We start from the raw sequence: 7622 nt of genomic DNA on the forward strand, positions 1-7622 counted from the left end.
AGCACAATGGAGGGTGCTTAACTACAGGCTTGAGCTGGAGCCAGAAAACATCAAAGCCTTTATAGTGGCAGCCTGTATGCTGCATAACATCTGTGAAACATGTGGAGACTTTTTCAGCCAGGCATGGGATAACAAAGTGAGACAGGCAGCAGCCAGACAGAAGCATGGCTGGGCAGCAGCACAAGAACTGAGGACATATCCAGAAGGAGAAGCTGGTTAGGCGGCCCTTGTGCGTGATTGCCCGGCAGCAGATATTATAGATATCGACTCTGTCAACAATTAGCAATGGTTGTTCTTGATTAAAATAAATTATTTTACTATTTACAACATCTGTGTCTGTCTGCAGGGGTGTGCGGATGGAGGGGACAGGTTTTGGAGGATGAGCAGGGCATGGAGGGAGGTGGACTGGGGTAGGGGGTTATTGTTTGGAGGCTGCCATTGGCCCGAGGGGGAGGAGATTGTGGGAGCTCATTACACAGCACCACCTGAAATCCTGCAAAAGGGTTATTTACACAATTACAGGTGTAGTGGGCCTGGGAGGATGAGGAGGGAGTGAATGGTATGGGCAGCCTGCAAGAGTCCAGTTAAAGTGTATGTGCAGTCAGGGGGGTGGGAATGGGGTTCGCTTGCCTAAGTTGTTGGGAGGGAGGACCAAAATCCTCATACAGGTCTCTGCTGTAACAATTTTTAGAGTAAAGAAATATGGTCTCCGTTTAGAGCAAGGAAAGTTTGGAGGGGGGGAGTGAAGTCAGTATCTAACCCCATGAATACCCCTGTAACAGGGAACTAGCCCTGTCACCAGAAAGCAGGTCAGCCCCTTTAAGGCCAAAACTTTCTGGGCACAGAGGGCTGGTAAGGAAGGGGTTAAAATGCTGAGCCTGGCCAGCTAGTCAGCTGACCGGAAGGGGCAGGGCTATAAAAATCCTGGGCAGAGTACTAGTAAGAGGGACAGCAGAAGGAGTGCCTCTGAGAGCTCCACAGAGAAACTGGGTGAGTGGTCTAAAGGTGGAAAATATGGAAGTTGTGGAGAGATGGCAGCTGCACCACAGCAAGGACTGTAGCTAATGGTAGGTAGATGAAGCATGAACCCTGCGAATGTAAACTGACCTGCTGTGTTACTTGATCATATTGGTTGGTGGCAGTTGTTATTTTTTTTCCTTTTTTGACTATTGAATAAGACTGGTGGTTTGGGTGAGGCTATTAGGGGATGGAGGAGGCCTCATAGGGGACCCACAGCAGCATGGGGACCCTGGTGCCAGAGAGGGTGCAGCATTTGGGGGTGCACTGACCCTGGTGCCAGAGAGAGTGCAGCACTTTGCAGGGCTGTGGGAAGCCCAGGTGCCAGTGAGGCGTGAAGCAAGACAGGACTTTTGGGTGACACCGGTGCCTGAAAGCACAATCTTGAAAGGCCAGGGAGGCCTGGTACACCTGGGGGTGATTTTGTTTCATTCTATTTTGGTTTTGGGTTTTTTGGACTGGGAGGGGATGAGTTTGGGGCCATCCCCTGGCCTTGAATTTGCAGCCCCCCCCTTGGCTGTGGGGTTGGTGGCCTTGCTTTGGGGCCAAGAGGGGCTGGGCTTCAGATTGGAGTTCCAGACACTGGAAAAGGCTAGAGCCTCAGAGTCAAACCCTGTCTGGTAGGTTTTAGACAGGGAGGCCTAGCTAGAGAAAGACAGGGGTCAGGCCCATGTAGGTGAAGGGCCCCAACATACAAAATACAATAGGCAGTCTCCTGCTCACAAGAACATCAACAATAATTTTCATCAAGATGCGGCAGGTGAGTAGAGGGCGGGACATAAGAACCCCAAAGTAGACTCCAAGGGTGCCCGACATAAGGCATGGATTAACAGGGAAGATGGGGCTGGGGAGAGTGACCTGTTACAACCCAACAATTTCAACACTTCACAACACCTCAACACTTCAAAGCCGTATGCGGTGCCAAACCTCTCTAAGAAACCTGTTCCAGTGCTTCACCACTCCTAGTAAGAAGTTTTTCCTAATATCCAACCTAAACTTCCCTTGCTGCAACTTGAGACCCATTGCTCCTTGTTCAGTCACTTACCGCCAGTGAGAGCAGTCTAGCTCCCTCCTCTTTGTAACTCCCTTTCTGGCAGTTAAAGGCTGCTATCAAATCCCCCCTCAGTCTTCTCTTCTGCAGACTAAATAAGCCCAGTTCCCTCAGCCTGTCCTCATAAGTCATGTGCCCCAGCCCCCAAACCACTTTTGTTGCCATTCACTGGACTCTCTCCAGCTTGCCCACATCCTTTCTGTAGCGGGGGGCCCAAAACTGGACACAATACTCCAGATGTGACCTCACCAGTGCCAAATAGAGGGGAATAATCACTTCTCAATCTCCTGGCAATGCTCCTATTAATGCAGCCCAGTATGCTGTTAGCCTTCTTGGCAACAAGGGCATACTTGCTGACTCTCATCCAGCTTATTGTCCAATTTAATCCCCAGGTCTTTTTCTGCAGAGATGCTGCTTAGCCAGCTGGTCCCAAGCCTGCACTAGTGCATGGGATTCCTCTGTCCTAGGTGCAGGACTTTGCACTTGTCCTTGCTGAACCTCGTGAGATTTCTTTTGGCCCAATCCTCCAATTTGTCTAGGCCAGGGCTTTTCAACTGTTTTTGGTCAGTGTATCCCCAGCAGCTGGTCAAGAAGCAGGGAGACCCCTGGTGGCCGACTGACAACTGGGGGAGGAGGGGTCTCCCATGCAGCACACAGCAGCAAAACTAGAAGTGCAAGTGGCACACAGCAGTGAAACCGGAAGTTGAAAGCAGCATCAGTGTGTGGTGCTGATGAAAACAAAAGCAGTGCAGTAGCGCAAAGTACTGTCAGCCCTGCCCACCCCCCACTTCTCCTCGCCTCTGCCGTGTACCCTCTGGGGCCTTCCCATGTACCCTCAGGGGTACACCCCCCCCCCCCAGTTGACAACCCCTGGTCAAGGTCACTCTGAATCATAGCCCTACTCTCTAGTGTATGTACTACCCCTCCCCACTTAGTGTCTTCTGCGAACTTGTTTAGGGTGCAATCCATCCCATCTTCCAGATTTGTTAATGAGGATATTGAACAAAACTAACCCCAGGATCAATCTTTGGGGCACTCCACTTAATACTGGCTGCCAACTAGACCTCAACTCATTGATTACAACCTGTTGAGCTCAATGATCCAGCCAGCTTTCTATCTACCTTACAGTGTATTCATCCAACTTGTACTTCCTCAGCTTGTTTTCAAGAATGCTGTGGGAAACCATTTCAAAAGCCCTGCTAAAGTCAAGATGTAATATTTCCACTGCTTTCCCCATACCCACAGAGCCAGTTATCTCATCATAGAAGGCAATTGGGCATGACTTGCCCTTAGTGAATCCATGTTGACTGTTCTTGATCACTTTCTTCTCCTCCAAGTGCTTAGAAATGGATTCCTTGAGGACCTGCTGTATGATTTTTCCAGGGACTGAAGTGAGGCTGACTTGTCCATAGTTCCCTGAATTCTCCTTTTTCTCTTTCTTAAAGATGGGAACTATATTTGCCCACTTCCAATTCTCTGGGACCTTCCCCAATCACCATGAGTCTTCAAAGACAATGGCAGGTGGCTTTACAATCACATCAGCAGACTCCGGTCATCCCACCACCTGACCTGGCTGGGGCCCCATTCACCCCTGTCCCTGCCTGTGCCCCACTCCCTCCCTCACCGTGGGGGCCTTGATCTGTCCCCTACTCCCAATCCCTTCCCCTTCACAGAATAGATTGATACTTTCCTGCTGTGCTGGGCAGACTGTGATCCACATGCTGGGTTGAGATCCTGGCTCCATGCATACCCTTCCCCACCCCTTCTCCAGCTGCCTGGAGCCTGTGGCCAGGCTTCCTTGCAGCCTCACATTTGGGGGGGGGGGGGCTGATTCCCCTTAGCCCTGACCTTCTGCCACCTAAGCAAAGCAGACCTTCCCTAGCAAACTCCTCTGTAGCTGGCCTGCTTGCTGTTCCTTGATCCTGAAGGGTTCCCTTTTCCTGGAAGCCTCTTTCCTCTCAGCAAGCTTACAATGAAGGAATGAGAGGGTTTCCAAGCAAACATCCTAGCAAACTCCCTCTTGCTCTGGACTCTAGTTAAACATGGGCCTTAAATATTGGTCTAACTGCTGTATTTTAGCTGCTTAAAATAAAACTATATAGGTTAGTCAGTCTTAATTTTTTATATAATATATAAGAAGAAAAAAAAAAGGCCAAAAAAAATCTTACCTTACAGGCTCCCCTTCAAAGGGTGGGGCAGCAAAGTGACCCATGAACTGACTTGTGAACTGCTTGCAAATGGTCCCGTTTGCTTACCCTGTTCCCTGAGGCACTCATTGTTATGAATTAAGGGTGAAGAAACTGGTTCTAAAATGTTTCTACCACAAAAAAAATATTTCAAACTCATGAAGGCAATGTTTTCACTAACTGCATTACTTACAAAACCTGGAGCATTTAAAAGAAAGGAAACTTACTGCCAAATTAATGTTTTGGGTTTTTTTTGTCTTATCAACTATAAAGAAATGCATAATTCCTTCTAGTACATCAATCAAGCCTAACTCTGGACCCTAGTTTTAAGCAAACATGTTATTTTTATTTTGATTCTGGGTTTGGGGGGGGGGGGGGGGTGTGTGTGTGTGTGTGTGTAACAATACCAATCAGTGGAAATGACCAGTTTGTATAGATATTGCACTACTGGGTATGTGGTGGTGAACACAATAGAATTTGTGGTTAAATACTATAATCAGTATATGCTGAGAGTACTATTGCATATGCAATTTGATTTAGAAAAATGGGTAACATCACTATATGGTAAAACTAGATTCTATATGAATGTGACTGGCTAGCTAAAAATGCACAATGTAAGTCATTTTTTTTGTGTATGCAAATATTGCCTATTCCTTCTGTCCTGTAAGGCTTTATAAATAACTGCACCCCTCTCATTGCACTGACAAGCAGGGTGCTGTGCACATGAAGAATTCTGTGGGAGAAGCAGTAACTTGCATCATTATAAAGAAAACATTTATAAGATATTGGCTTTTCCCTCAAGCCTTTCTTTATAAATCAAACATCCAAGCTGCCATGGAGTATTTTCATTTTTAGCTTTATGGTCCCTAATAGAAGTTTTACAATTGAATTCCATGGTTCTGTGAGAGCAGACATGGCAGGGCTCACGTCAATAATAAAAGGAACCAAAGCTCCTTCTTAAGTGGATAAAGCTTCTTTCTAAATCAATTGGAGGCTTTATTAATACTTCAGTTGGTGTTTCAAGCCACATTAAAGTGATACTGGCTCCACTGCATTGAATCAGAGCTTTCAGATTCAAGTGCTTGTTTTATACCTACTCTTGGCTTTTTCTTTCCATGACACCTTTGTGAAGTCTGTTTCTAGCCAGCCTGGTAGAGCCCAAACACCTCCTAACCAGTTCCTTTCTGAAAGGAAACAGTAATGAAAACTACACTGAGACCCTTTGATCAGAGATACGTCTGTGGCATCCATATCCAAAAAGATCAGAGGACCATGCAGCTGTTAAGGATAGTCTTGCTGCATTTATCAATAGCCATGATTCAGCTGAATACTTAAGGAGTTAGGCAGTTGCTTTGGTTTGTTGCTGAACTGGGACCAGAATGAGGAAAGTACTACCTCCACTGTACAGAGAGGAAAAGTGAGGTGGTGAGTGTAAGCTACCAGCTAACAAATTATGACATCTGGGAAAAGAGTTTTTTAGCTCTAGCTCTTCTGGCTTCAGTGAAAAGCTTGAAAATATACAGTGAATACAAATGAAAGACTTGAAACTGAAGACAATTAAAAGAGACCCAAGTTAATGATTATAAAAGAATCTCATTACTATTGAGCCAATCCCATGGTTTTGGCTCCTGACTCAGGATTTATGAATGGTGAAGGCTGGTGATCCCATCTCATTTCTGAATGTAATTTCTTCCTTCTACAACATACACAGTGAAGGAGGTAAACTACTTGTCTTGCTTTCCTAGGCAGTACACTGAAGCCTGCTTCACTCCCTGATGAAACAAGAAGCTGAAGAAGGATTAAAACCTCAAGTAATACTGCCATTCCCTAAACAGATTAAAAAACACACAACAGACCAACCCAGTGCCCTCTCCCCAGACCACAGAGCTGTTATCCCACTTCCTACAGCACAGGGATTTCTAAGGAAATTCCTCATTTTGCTGTTGGTTGTGACTGATTGAATCCAGAGCATAGGGGCAACAGGAGCATGAATACATTTTTGTTGTAAGAATGTTTGTATTCCAGTTCCCCCACCAACACTGCCAGAGCCTAAAGGTGCCTTGCCTGCCCCAGCTGCCTTGGCAAGGCACCCCCTGCCTTCACCTCCACTTTTACCTGAAGCGCACACCCTGAGTGGCTGAACTGGATGGCTGCTGCTGCCACCTGTTCTGCTGCTGCCCCCTCTAAGAAGAGAGGGAGACTTCCTGCTGCACCAACTTGCACCACTTAATACCATACCTGCACTGGATTACTCCCTAATTGACTGATAACTCCTGCATTCCCCTACAGCTGCCTCACTGCATCTGAAGCTGCTTTCTTTTCCTGCCTACTGTCCTGCTGCTAAGTGCCCGGCTGGAGGCCTGGGGGGCTCTAAGACTGAGCTTCAACAAAACCCCTCCATTGCTCCAGCCATCTTTTTACATCTGCCTCATCAGCCTTCCCTGTGTGTTTTGCCCTTGTGTGATAAGTCCTGTGGTTCATCCCCCCCTGCCCTGGTGTTTGTGTGGCTGAATAAGCCAGCTCAAGTCTACCCAGCGTGCATGTGCATATGCAGGTGTATCCCCTTCCCCATCTTCCCCAGGCGCATCCCACCTGATTTCCTGTGAGGCTGTAGTTCAGTGAGCTTCAGGCCCTTTTCCCCCCTCCATCCCTCTCCCACAGCCCCATCTTGCCCCTATTGGTTTCACTAGCCCCACTGTATTTTTTTTTTTTTCTCATTAGTTTGCTATCCCTTATGTAAACCCATGGCAGGGCAGGAAGATTTTGGAGGGGCAGATACCCCCACTATGGGGGCAGATCCCAGCCAAGTCCCAAAGAGGGCACATGCTCCTGAAGCCCCCACCCTGGAGGCAGAGTCCAATCAACTTCCTCCAGGGGTAGAGAAGTCTGCAACCTCTTCTGTTGGGGCAGGCGAGATTCCAGAAGGGCACCAGCAGGGCCAGGGGGTCCCTTCTGGCCATGCCACCCCTAGAAGGGTTCAAAAGCCCCCTCCCCCACCAACAGGGACCCAGGGCAAGGGCACTAGGAAGGGATCCTCTTCAGCCTCCTCCACAACTGGGGATGTGAAAGGCAAGGGCCCTGCCCTGAATCCTTAACCACCAGTGCCTGAGGGGACCAGGTGCACTGCACCGGCCAGCACACCCACTCAGCTTGTCCCTGGCCCTGCAGCCGTGGACATTGAGGGTCATGATCTTAAATGACTTCATGGCTGTGGGGGTGGAGTAGATGGTTCAGCAGGGGCCTCGCGCATCTCAATGCCCGGTGTGGGGCCCACCAGTTCGTGTAGCACCCTCCCATATGCATAGAGAGCATCTATGACACTGCAAGCCCTCCTATAGACCCAGGCGTTGCAGCTTTTGGGTGCCTTG

General features: G+C 48.1%; 1 long non-coding RNA gene across 1 annotated transcript; it reads left to right on the forward strand.

Moving 5' to 3' along the window:
* The first annotated feature begins 947 nt into the window (after positions 1 to 947).
* Positions 948 to 6966, forward strand: LOC132252438 (uncharacterized). Its single transcript, XR_009464351.1, has 2 exons — positions 948 to 1067; positions 6000 to 6966. It is a non-coding gene; the product is annotated as an uncharacterized LOC132252438 (long non-coding RNA).
* The last annotated feature ends 656 nt before the right edge of the window (positions 6967 to 7622 follow it).

The sequence above is a fragment of the Alligator mississippiensis genome, chromosome 9, assembly GCF_030867095.1.
Source record: "Alligator mississippiensis isolate rAllMis1 chromosome 9, rAllMis1, whole genome shotgun sequence".
NCBI lineage: Eukaryota > Metazoa > Chordata > Crocodylia > Alligatoridae > Alligator > Alligator mississippiensis.